Source organism: Ylistrum balloti, unplaced genomic scaffold, assembly GCF_031769215.1.
Source record: "Ylistrum balloti isolate Yb309-2 unplaced genomic scaffold, AGI_CSIRO_Ybal_v1 Utg371366, whole genome shotgun sequence".
NCBI lineage: Eukaryota > Metazoa > Mollusca > Bivalvia > Pectinida > Pectinidae > Ylistrum > Ylistrum balloti.
The window spans coordinates 413,693-428,022 of NW_026782724.1; the positions used below are offsets into that span (position 1 = coordinate 413,693).

General features: G+C 33.9%; 1 protein-coding gene across 1 annotated transcript in view; it reads right to left on the reverse strand.

Moving 5' to 3' along the window:
* LOC132562216 (neurobeachin-like) overlaps positions 1-14,330 on the reverse strand; it is a 232,691-nt gene that overhangs the window by 217,837 nt on the left and 524 nt on the right. The gene's annotated exons all lie outside the window — the stretch shown is intronic.

The following is a 14,330-nucleotide window of genomic DNA, read 5'->3' on the forward strand; positions in this document are numbered from 1 at the left end:
GAAACAATTAAGAGTTAATTAGTTTCATTGGGGCCGAACAAAGTCAAAATGCAAAATACAGTAAGATAGCCATGGGTCGGGGTTAAGATATTGAATGAAATTCGTCTTCAGGTCATATTATTTCATTACAATATATATGAGTACGTTAAATGAAAACAAGTGTGTTTAATACAGTCAGTTAAATCTGGAGCTTATTGAATATCACTATAAAAAGCTGTGTATGGAGGGAGAATGGGGAAGACCACGATGAATAATAGAATGTCTGAGAATGCTGCTGACGGCTGAAGAATCCTTGTACATATTTCAGGGAAAGTCTTCACTACAGGGAGATGTCCAAGGGACATTTCTGATAAAAAATTGATGCTTTTAAGACAGGAAATTCTAGAAAGAGCTTTCCGTGGATCTGACCAGGATCAAGCCTGATTTTTTCTTAGGGCTTCCAATCATTACCACAAATAGTATATATTGTTAGATCAATATATACCCAAAACAAGGGAGCACCAGCTGGTGACCGCTCAGACTGTCTGATCAGATAAACTAACATCTATATACACCACACCTCATACTCTTATATACTTCTCTCAAATATATACATAAGGACTGCATATATTCCAACAATGTATACCAATTGTAACTGGCTCCTGATTACCGTAATTGACTAATTACAAGGCCATGTTCAGTACGAAGTTTAAATTCCATAATTATTTATAAACTCTGTCAAACAGAACATCTTAAATGCCCTAATAAGGAATAAGGATACTCATGAAATATATTTCAAAGTTCAAAGCAATTTTCACTACTGATAAAGTACTCAAAAAGGTAAAGTTGGATGAAAACATTAATATGTTAGTAACATTTCCGGTCTCTGATCTGATGAAAATCATAGCACAAATATAGAATATTTTGTATAAATATAACACCTCAAATACGTTTTATTCTAGGGATTTTTTTTTTTTAAATAATAGTGAAATTAAGTTACTGTAGTATATATGGTAACTAATAAAAACAAGAGCATTATATCTACAAAGACAGTTGTAAATACTTCACTGTGTTTCAAAGGACAAGATATATAGACCCCTCAGGCATGCTTATCACAAGTATTCATGTACAATTATAGAGACTTTCTCATATCCCCAGTTCAACTTGTTCACTAAATAGTATCATCAGACCTTGGATCACAATAAATATAACCATCCAGAGCAACCTATATACAGCTATATCAAGGAAAGGAAAATTGTATGTCTACTATTGAGCATTATTGATTTTTTTTTTCATTAGCCTTCTTTTCTTCCACTTTAATAAGACATAGCTGATGATATTTGAGATATGCATTATTATGACCCCAGAAGATGAATACCCATGTTTTTGTAAGAAATGATGCGTGTAAACATACATGGGAGATTCTGTGACAGATAAAACTTCAGAAAACCAGTAGTGTAATGATGCCAAAATTATATTTCAAATTATAGATGACCTTTGAACCCATAACTATTTACTTTTGCTTATTACTCTTACAAAGACAATGCTTGTGGAATCTTGGTGACACTTCATGGTAGCATAAACAGCAAAGAACCACCTCAGCCTCCAGACATGAAAATTAATATCTAGTGTACTGACTTTATCATCATATCAGTTGTTCAAATTCAAAATGTATTGATAATGTCAATTTTGAAGCTGTGGATATTTTCAATATATCCCCCCTCCCCACCATTTGCTTAAAATCTGAAGACACCAAAATGAAAACTTTGACTCACAAAATGTCAGCAAAAGGATGAGAGCCGTATATATATATATATATATATAGCTTGAATTGACTATAACGGAAACTAATCTACTGAATCTAACCATGTCTAGCTTGATCGGATTGTAGGCTGGAGTCCGTAACAACATCTTGCAGGTATCCATAGCATTACAATCAATCATGACTACCAAACTTCTAATTTGTGCGATATACTCCTTAAAACTGGGAAAAGTCATGCCAGAGATCATTGATCTGTAAGCAGATTTCTAAAATGCGCTGCAAAGAGGATAAATGGACACTTTAAGATTCTAAAATCGTCTCGTGAAGAAATATAGGTCTGCCGGAAAAAAACTCAATGTCGATTTTATTTCAGGAACTAACATAAGGTGGCTCAGTGTAGTAAATACTTGTGTGTCAATCTTTTATTGGGTTTCAAATAGATATCTATATGTGTCTCTAGTTTTATACTATATGTAATGCCTCAACAGAAAGCTATATTTTAAAAAAATCAGTTTGTCCTTTGATGAGTGCAGGACTGTATAGACTGTAAATGAAAAATCATTGGTAAAAAGTTAAAATTTGTCAGTCTTAAGACAAAATGTACAGAGAATTTGAAATCATGTACAAAACATATAAAAAAAAACCCCATGTTTTTCATATCACACTTCTGAAGTTTAAAGTTTTAAATTAAACAAAAATTAGAATATAGAATAAATATATGCTGTTTAGAATAGATTACAAGGGAAAGGTATTACTTTTGACAAAAAAACTGATGATAAACTACTATCGTTTTAAGTAAATGACTTTAAACAATCTTCAATCAAGTGAACATGACAAGACAGACTGATATTTTCTACACGGTGCCACCATCAATATCTCTATATAAACATTTCCCTTGTGAAAGCCAAGCTGTCTCACACAAAATGACTACACTAAGGAACACGAAAATGAAGACAGATATTTTTCATTCATCAAATTTTGTGAGACCTGAGGAATCAGAGATCAATCTACAATTTATTTTCATGAGTCTGTTTCAACTTTGATGCTGAAAACAATGGATCCACAATGTAAATCTTGAGTATTTTCTGAAATTCTAGGAGTCCTATCAAAATTCTATGAGCACATAGATTATTACTGTAGTATAATTTTTCAATGTTGCCAGGGAAACAGTTTCATCTTTTTCAAAATGTTTCACATTATAATATATATAAGTAAAAAGGGGATCATTCATTGGTTCATGATTTGCTAGTCATACTAACTTATTGTAAATATCAATGAGATGCCTTTTTAAAGTTTAATCCCTTCCAGAGCCCCATCCCCTCCCCTTCCAAAAAAAAGGAAAATTTAGAGAAAAGATTAAATATGACAAGTAATGAATGCAAACATAATTTATTCGTACAGATAAAGTTAAATAATTAAGGAGCCTTATTCTGTATTTATAAAGCTGACAACTGACCTACTTTGTAAACCGCTGTTTTTGACAAGGGGTTTGACAACAATCTTACTGTAAAAATAATATTATATGCATTTTCAGCTGTTTTTTAGGATATAAACACTAATACAAGTAGTTATAGCAGGTTGTAGTCTTCACACAGCAGTTAAAATGGAGTGGAACTTTATATAGTATTTCACTTAACAAAACATCTGAAATTACAACTTTACTATCTACAATTTCCATAACATCTCAATGATTTCACACATGAATCATGCCATGAAAAACACAATCAAATCAACCTGTCCCTCCCAATACTTGGAACGAGCCTAATACTAAACGCGAATCCCTACAGCATTCCGAGTTGTTTACCAGAGCACGTAAATTTGGCACTTGAAATGTCGAAACAGGAATACATCGCACCATGCTTGATTGCAGTCTCTGTAAATTGTTCGAATGATCTGGCTGAAGTGACAAATTCAATTATTTTCTGGTGTCGGAAATACCATCTTTATTGATTGTTTGATATAGCACTGCGTTAACACCACAATTTCTGTTACTGTAGAAATTGCAGGTTGTAAGCTTTTTTCTTCTTTCGATACTGAACTATGTCAATAAATGTCTGTCTGTGATTGTGTTCTTGAGAGTTTTATCATTTTCTTAAAAGAAAAAGGAACATTAGTCTTTCAGAAAATGAATCAAGGTAATTTTCCTTGTTACAACTTGTAATTACTCATGCACATAATAATTACATATACAAATATGTACAAATGGTATTTATATTTAGAAATCATGTAAATTGTAATTACACATACAAACTGCAATTAAATGTAAATAAGATTATAATAAAATATATAAATCATAATAAAATGTACCAATTGTTATTAAATGTACAAATTATGATATGTACAAATTGTTATTATATGTAAAAATTTTAATTACATGTAAAAATTTTAATTACATGTGTAAATTTGCATAATAATTACATCGTTATCATTTCTACTGAACTCTTTTCTTATCTATATTATCTGTTCATAATGATCTGTTGTATTGACAAATAAATTATCAGAAGTTGTTTTATTACCTGGCTAGGACAAATAAATGAATTAAAGGAAGATCCTCAAAGTACTCTCCGATAATTAGCATAACAATATGTAAATGGCCATACCTCTTGATGAATGATTATCTTTCATTCTGACAGCGGTCTTACCTACATTAACATTGTAGTTATTATCACTACATGTCATTCAAGACAATGAAAATAAATAATTTGGTGAAATATGAGACTACTTCTCTTGGTTAACTTGCTTTTGTTTTCATACAAGGCTAAATCTATCAAAGAGCTTAGGAAAACCGATCACAGAATCACACAAGTCCTTCAATTGCATTTTCTAGATATATTCCTGGTGTCCAAGGTGTCTTGTCTTTGAATAACAAGAAATTTATTTACTAGCTATATAATAAATCTGATGATTTTATCTCCCTTTCTAGATAGTAACATCCTCCTTTTCTTAGCCTTTGGCGTTGATATGTCACAGTTTATTCAACAAACATTTTCTAAATATCACAATTTCTGCTTTAAGTGATGCCATCTGACTGATTAAAATACAACAAACGGTTTGTGAGAGATAAATGCTGATGAAGATTATGGGGACATTTTATGGTCATTGCAATTATCTCATCAGGAAATATTCTGTTTTCAGGTGCAATAATGTGACATTTCTTTCTTAGATTAACGAAGAAGCAGAAGACCTTTACGTTTCTGCAACACCTGGTCTTATTTTCCTTATGAATTTTTAGGAGCAAAATCTTTCTCCTGTTCACAGTTTACAATAGCTTCATTGGTTTTAAATTTGAATCAAGATTCTGTTGACATTTCAGTATTCCATGTTATTGATTTTTTTATTGATATGGCAAACTATGACATTTTACAGAGAAAACAAACTTATCTGGAACTGTTGACCTTTCTGATGTGATCTACAATGTGATAGATTTGATGAAAAAAACATTATTTCTAATTAATAACTCAATGGCACACAACTAGACCCATAGAATATATCTAATCACAATCTTTGTGTATCACATGATGAAAGATAAAAGTAATTTATTATTTATCCTAGCCACTCAAGCTCTGATGAATGAATTGTCTCCCCAGCTCCAGGCTATAGTCAACTTATATCCCAGAATTCTGTGGAATTCTATACTGAGGCACAAGAGGCCCTTAATAGTTGTGTTCCATAATGGAACCTGTGTGGTATGTGATAATGGATTGTAGAGAGTCGGAGATATGCAAGGAGATTTGAGATTAGTTTGCCTTTTAATGGACACTTCTTGGTAATGGCAATTGATTAAGGATACTGGTCCATCCTCCTAATGACACAGGAAGTGTTGATAGGGGAGAGTTCAATTAGTAACTTATCACACAGGAAGTGTAGACAGGGGAGAGTTCAATTTGTTAACCAGATTATACAACACTCTCTGATGCAAGAAGAGGTAGCTAGGGTTAATATCTTGTCGTAAAACACAAGAACTATCACTTCAAGTAGGGTCCATTCTGGAGCTCGACTTTACTTACTCTCTAAATTTGACCAGATTTATCAGCACTTTTCCACGAGTCCTTGTCTCAATGAAGGACAGAAAAAGATCATTCTTCTGTCTTAGCTTTTATATAACATCAGAGCAATGATGCTTTCCTGCAAACCATATGCATGCACTGAGACAATCTCAACTATGTCTACAGAAGTTTGGAATTTCACCACGGGAAAAAGATTCACATTATCTCTGATAATCTTAACCACAAGGGTACCCCAAAAGATCCTGAAATTACCAAACATACAGTAAGCTTTTTTTTTTGACAATCAAATATCAAAAATGAATTCCTCATTTAAGTAAGATCAACCCTTGTTTCATCAAATACAATGGGTGAATGGTTGTATTTTATCTCTGAAAGAATGGGTTTTAGAGATCTATGATAAAGCATTATCAGTTTAACAAAGATCAGATATAAGGAAGATGGAATTCTAATCGAGATATAATATTGATATCACTGTGGCCACAAGACTGGACAAGACAAAATTCAAGGAATTTCACTTGTCACAGTGGTTACATTAATCTTGAAATTAGATACAACTGAACACAAGGACAGTCGGGTGTTTTTTTTTTTTTTTACAAAACTAGACTACCTGATTTAGATCAAATGATAAATCAGCTACGAAGAAATCCAAAGATCCATCATTAACGTTTTAAGCTATAGCGGATTTTCATCCATCACTGGAGATCTTGTATGCTAGAATCTGAGATCCTCTGTAAAACAGACTCTAAGATTTGCTAATCAGGATGCTCTAATATTGAATGTCCATGAGATCAGAGATCTAAAAGTTTGAACTCTAGCCAGGATTAAAATTGCAGCAAACATCATTTACATTGTAGCTTTGCTCTGTACAGACCCTCCTGATTTAAATTAAGGATTACTATACTACATGTACAGGATTCCTGTTGCTCATCATTTCTTCTCTGTTTGCTTTGCCTTCTATGATGAAGACTATTGAATATCATTAGGTATCCCCCCTCGGGACCCTATACCGCCACCATGGAAGTGCAGGGAAGTTGAGTCGTCACCCTTAAATTGTTTGTAGTCAGAATAATCAAACACAAGAACAAAGACATGTTTTTTCAGTAAATTAAAATCAATAATGGCTTTCCTTTTCTGTTACATAATGAAAAAGGGTGCCCTCTATAATGGACAAGATATAATGCCATTTCAAACATGAGAGAACTGCAACCAGAACATTGACGACAGGGTTCCATTAAGCATTGTTTCCAAAACTGGCATACGTCTGGTGTGCGGACAAATAATAATTTTGTTTGAAAATAAATGAAAGTGACATTAACATAAGATGGTTAATATGGTTAATATCCCCAGTGTACTAGTACATCTTGTATATACAAACTGTAGGTGACTTTTACATCCAACAACAGCTTAAAATGTAAGGATATGGAGCTATCCACATAACTATTACCAATACATGCAGACAAAGAAGACCATTACATTCAGTTTCCACTAAAAGACAAATTCAATAAAAGATTCTTAGCAGGGTTTCACTCAGGCCTGCCTCAGGTGAGCTAAAAGTCCAAAACTGAAAAAAAAATGTTGAAATGAATATTTTACTGTGATCACATGATCATTTGTGAGTCTTTTCATGTTTCACTTTAAATTCTGTAGAAATTTCAGATTATTTGGCTGATTTGACATGTTATGACTGTTCGTACTGAAATCAAATAGCTTTTGATTTTCTGTGCAAATTAACACTAAATATCTCTGATCTCTATGTAGGTGTTACTTGTTTACATGTAAGGTGATGATACAGTTGATGTATAGGTTGATATGTTTCATCTCAGGTATCAAGTCTCTCAATGGGTCATCCAGTTGGATTGGTTGGCATGGTAATCGTCTATATTTCTATAGCTGGCAATATATGATATTTAAGATGGCAATATGACCGCCAATGTCATTAATAGCATGCATTGCTTTCAGGTCAGTAACACCCAAAGAAGACAGTTATTTACAATCAATGTTGTTATTTTTTAACTGTCATGCTAACTACAAAGGTACAGTACTGTGCCAAAAGTATTCGGTCACAATAGCAGTGTGTTGACACTCTCAGTTGGTATTGTGGATTAAGTCATTTCGCCCCATATCAATCGCCTCACTTATGACCAAACAAGATATGTCTAGCTGTAGCTGATCATGTGACAAGTTGTCACGTGTCATTTTTGTTGTCGTATGCTTTCTGGTTTTCCCTCAAAACATATGTTTTCAGGATGCGGCAGAAAGGCCGGGAACTTCAAATGGAAGTAAAAAACATGATCGTAGGCTTATTACAAAGTGGATATTCTCATCGGAACATTGTTATGCTGAAAATACCTAAGTCCACAGTTATTGATGTGATTAAGAAATTTTTAGCTACTGGATCAGTGGCAAACAAACCTAGAAGTGGCCAACCGATTTCTTTGAAAAATCGTGATTATCGGAAGTTAGAAAGGATAGTGAAATCAAAACTGGAGAGATTTTTTAAGTGATATTACACACCAATTTAACCCGTAAAGGACTGTTCCTTCTTCTAAGTGCACAATTCAGCGACATTTACGAAACCATGGATATACATGGATATATAAGTTAAAGTGAGACAGGTCAATCAAGCAAAGAGACTTGCATGGTGCAGAGAAAAACATGGACTCAAACTGAATGGAAAAGGGTGATTTTCTCGAATGCAAGCAAAGTAGTTGTCAGCCAAGACAATCACATTTACATATGGAGAAATAGAGGAGGGGGTGACGATCCGACCTCGTTCAACCTCAATCAGCACAGACCAAGTATGAAATTAAGATTTGGGGCTGCATTTGTTGGGACGGTGTAGGGACTTAAACGGCAGTAGAAGGAAACATAACAGCTATTAAGTAGGGGCTGCATTTGTTGGGACGGTGTAGGGACTTAAACGGCAGTAGAAGGAAACATAACAGCTATTAAGTAGGGGCTGCATTTGTTGGGACGGTGTAGGGACTTAAACGGCAGTAGAAGGAAACATAACAGCTATTAAGTAGGGGCTGCATTTGTTGGGACGGTGTAGGGACTTAAACGGCAGTAGAAGGAAACAACAGCTATCAAGTAGGGGCTGCATTTGTTGGGACGGTGTAGGGCCTTAAACGGCAGTAGAAGGAAACAAAACAGCTATTAAGTAGGGGCTGCATTTGTTGGGACGGTGTAGGGACTTAAACGGCAGTAGAAGGAAACATAACAGCTATTAAGTAGGGGCTGCATTTGTTGGGACGGTGTAGGGACTTAAACGGCAGTAGAAGGAAACATAACAGCTATTAAGTAGGGGCTGCATTTGTTGGGACGGTGTAGGGACTTAAACGGCAGTAGAAGGAAACATAACAGCTATTAAGTAGGGGCTGCATTTGTTGGGACGGTGTAGGGACTTAAACGGCAGTAGAAGGAAACATAACAGCTATTAAGTAGGGGCTGCATTTGTTGGGACGGTGTAGGGACTTAAACGGCAGTAGAAGGAAACATAACAGCTATTAAGTATCAGGAAATACTGGACAACGTTTTGTGGCCAGTTAAAGCTCGCCATTTCTCTAGAGGAGGATGTTTCTTCAAAGATGACAATGCCCCAGTACATCACGTCAGGTCAACGCAAGAATACATGGCCCAAAACAGAATAAATGGCATCAGCTGGCCCGCTCAGTCTCCTGATCTTAACATAATTGAAAACGTTTGGTTATATATCAAAAGGAAGCTCCAATCGTAATAAAATCAAAATTTGATTTTTACCAACGAATCTGTAACATTTGGATGGAAATCCCGCTTGCCTATATTCGTAGTCTCTATACAAATATTCCAAAACGTATTTTAAATGTTATACAATTGAAAGGACACTTGACAAAGTATTGAAGGTAAATGCAAATTTTCAATTTTATTGGCCTGTCAGTTTTTATGTAAAAGAAAGTTGAATTCAGCAATTTCTTTTGTCTACTGTCAACACGCCGCCATTGTGGCCGAATACTTTGGCAAGGTACTATACCTCTGGTTGTGTTGTAAAAGCTGGAACTATGCTCTTTGTTAATAATTATAAGTACAACAATTTCATTTTATGTCTTGCGTTACCAATAATGTATATCAAATGTATATAAAAAATCTATAAAATTTCTCCACTTTCAAGATGTAATTAAAGTCACTTAACAGAACTTTATTTATTTGATTAGAATAAAACCGATCTAGCTATTCATATTGTATGTACACCTACACTGTGCTAAAATCAAAGGTAGTGTATTGAAGGGATGAGCTACGTATTATTATACTGAAAAAATCTATTCAGTGGATTTTACAATTTTGAGATTATGTTAAAACATTTTATCAAAAGAATACTTATATGTCACTATGAAGGTCCCACTGCAACTCAACTTTAGAGTTATCCCCCTTACCATAATGATTTGCTCCCCTTGGCCTCTAACTATTATCCCTTTCCATGGGGAATATTATGACATCCTTATCATAAAGATAAACAGATGTAAACAGATTTCTTTTTACGACAAGTAAATAACCTAATACACATTTAAAAATACCTTTGAGCTTTCATTGTCATGATATGACAGTGACCTTGACCTTATGATATGTGTCATGTTGAATGTCTAATGGCAAACCTCAGCACTGTGGTATAGCTGTGTATACAAAACAATACAGCTAGTTATTATGCTGATGTCCACTTAAAACCTCCATTATAGTTATATTGATCACAGTTACTATATAGCTGTACTGGCCAAATCTATGGCCTGCTGTGTCAATATCATCCGATTCCTGAAACTCAATACTGCTCTGAAGATCTGATCCAAGTTACAACATAGCGACAACAGTCAACATCACCTGATTCCTGTAACTCAATACTGCTCTGAAGATCTGATCCAAGTTACAGCATGGAGACAACAGTCAACATCACCTGATTCCTGTAACTCAATACTGCTCTGAAGATCTGATCCAAGTTACAGCATGGAGACAACAGTCAACATCACCTGATTCCTGTAACTCAATACTGCTCTGAAGATCTGATCCAAGTTACAGCATGGAGACAACAGTCAACATCATCTCATTCCTGTAACTCAATACTGGTCTGAAGATCTGATCTACAAATGTACAACAAAGGGACAACTGCTGACATCTGAGTTGATTCCTGAAGCTCCAGAAGATCTCACTCAAGTAACCTAATGGACACTCCCATCATCACTGATTTCCTCTTACTCATGTTTATCAAGATATTATCATAGACACAGGTCAGAAATTTTTATCTACAAGCAAAATCTGGAGATTGTCCTGGAGACAATGAAATGGGAAACATAGCATAGAGTAACGACCAACTGGACACTTCTCAGAGTAATGTATATAATGATAAGTACCTGAAATGCCATGGTCGGATGTATCTTATATTGAATGTATAAAAATATTTAGGACAAATGGAGATAATCTGAACCAAGAAACATTAAACAGAAAATAGATAGACAATTTTTCCCCAGAAAAAGCTGAACAAGCATTCTGAGCCAAGAATTCAACTGTCACAGTCACCATTCAATCTGAGTATGTTTTTCAGAGATCTACCAGTACATAATGTAGTGAAGTAAAACAACACAACAAAAACAAACAAGAGAAACAATGAATCTATATGTGTAGATTATATCATCACAACAGTAATGATATATATTGTCACAAACTTTCAGTTGCTATAGACAATTAACAGTTAACATTAAGATTACAATCAACCTGGGAAACATCCATTACAATACCTATATATGGTGCTAAACATTCATACCTATGAGCATTGTAAACATGTGAATTATACTTTATAGACTTAAAATGATGGTTAGTTGGTGCAGTGATAACACACTTGCCTTTCACCAAGACTTGCAAGGTTTGATTCCCTGAATGGACATGAAATGGGATGGGTTTACTGGTGCTTAACATGGCTTTTCTCCACAGGCTTCCATCCAAGCCATCAAGAGTACAAGTTCGTACAACTGTTTTGCATTTGTTGTAAATAAAATTGATTACTGGTATATGGTTCCTTTTGACCAAGAACCTGGCCGGTTGCCGTCATTTTCAAATCTGGAATATTTAGGTTCTAGTCTAATAAAATTTTTGGCACTTAACACTACAGAATCACTATTTAATTAAACTAGTCTAAGGATTTATCAAGGCAGTTTTTTGTGGGATTTTTTCAGGCAAGTCCAGAACAAAACTTTTGAAATTTTGATGAGTCTGAACGTTAAAAGAGATAGTGTACATGTGGTCTCAAAAAGGCCTTACAGAAAAAGCATGAGTATAGCACTCAAATATCGGAGTTCTTGATTGGTGTTTTTCCTATCAGAATGGTGATGTTTCCTTTATGTATATCTATTTACTAACATTCTTCCTGACAATAACATGATACGTATATATAGCACAGAACCAATCATTGCAGTATATAACATTCTGTGAAACAATGCAATCTGACTCCTACTTTAACACATATTTTATAACACAATTGGCTCTCCAAGGTTATTTAGAGGTTGTTGTTTATTTTTATATCTATGGTCGAATGTCATACATCACAATTAAATCTGTGTGTTATCTGGCTGGCCTGCCAATCAATAGCTATAATGAACTGGAGACTGAGAGATAAAAAAGAAACAGTTTGTCTACATAGAATGTTCCCTGTCTATTTAGTTTAATTTCTACTGTACAAAATTGAGTAAACGATACAGTATCTACAGTGATAACAATATTATACACTGTATGTAATTTGATATACAACTGTTTGTAGTTTCTTTAATTCCAATTTTAAGTTATAATAATATTTCTTTGAGTATTTTAGGCAATATTGTCTAGAGATGCATCACAATTACCCATGGTATTTGTATATTGAAACTTCATATATCGATGTAATATAGTCATATTAACCTCCATGTCACTAACTTTAGTTAGTATTATCAAATTCATGACTGAAGACACTGTTCTGAAGCAATCAAGAAAAATTTAACTCAATTTTACAAATATCAACTTGAAATTTAGTAAAAAGGTGTATTGTTATCATATCTATGATGTCGCTAACTATATTGATTACATTAAAACATATTTTCTGAAGAGTCTTTAAGACTCTTACTGTCACTGATTATCACATGTTGCTGACTTTTAGATAGACTGTTGAGAATAGATATTAACATCATCCTATAATTCTGTGCATTTTGCCATATTGTCCTTCCTCATTGGAGAATCCTCTGCAAACCAGAGCAATGCCAGATCATGACTGATGCAAATATCACTCGTAATATTTTCAGGAACACCTAGTCTGTCAAGTCATGTAAGATTTTAGTATAATACTTGATTGTCTCATAGCAACCGTATGCATGCATAAACTGTTTTGAATGATAGTCACATTGTTTATAGCATACGACTGCCACTAGGTAGCGTGGTGAATCTGTTAGAACACTTCACCAATAAAAAGCTAGAATTGGTAGTAACAACTAGTTCCAAAGGCTGTGACAATAGGCTCAAACTGTACTGCATTAAGTTTAGCCTAAAAATAAAACTGCATCTAAATGAAAAACCTGTGTTTTTCTGAAGTAGTGAAAGTAATTAACAAACACTAATTATATATAATACAACAGTAACTGCACAAGTGAGTTTAAATAAGAGCATATGTTTACGTACACAAGACAAATGGCTGGCAGTGACATTTCACTGATTTGCTAGAAGAAATTATCTACAAGTTCATTAAATCTGAATCAGTTAAGAAACAAAGAAAAAGTATGAACAGGTAAGGGACAAAGTGTCTGGATTTGCCCAATTTTATGAAACTAGTCACAGAATCAACAACACAGAAATGGTATGAGATCAGCTTCCTGAGAAACACAAACCACCCAAAGTTGATATCCAGCCACACGCCGGAGTCTGCATCGTTTCATGCTCTGCCAACTGACCTTATTACTTCCTCAAGAGTTTAATTATTTATAAATACTGTGTATCTCTCTCAAAATCCAATGTAATAGTTTTGTAAGTTGAGTGTCCTTGATTAAATTGTGCGTGAACAAATTTACACAGTATATCATACTATTAGAAAAACAATAATTGTGTTGTATCTTAGTGTGTCTTTTTTCACCAGGCATTTTAAAAAAATCATGGGTCCAGATTAATTTGTTGGGATACTCTTGTTTATTGTGATAAATAATTTATCAAAATATTAACTAATAAAATTTGCAGCTTTGACCTTTATTTTAAATGTTTGTCAATTGACATTCAACAGGTCTCCAACATAACTTGTTGTTAAAACATGATTTTATTCATGACCTTCACCTTCACTTCATAGATTAGCATGTTATTTTGGTACAACACTTCAGTGTGATTCAGTTTATAACAAATTCTCAATGATGTGTGATAATGTATTCCTTCTAAACTTTGGTATTTTTTGGACAAACTTACTGATCAGATTCAATGAAATTCAGGACCTAAATTCAAGGTAGTAATACAACAAAAAAGGCATGCATGTGTTTATAGTGCTTATGAATAACAGTGTGAATATTAGAAAAAAAAAACAGAAAATATGCAAGGGATATTTTCCTGTATATAATTTA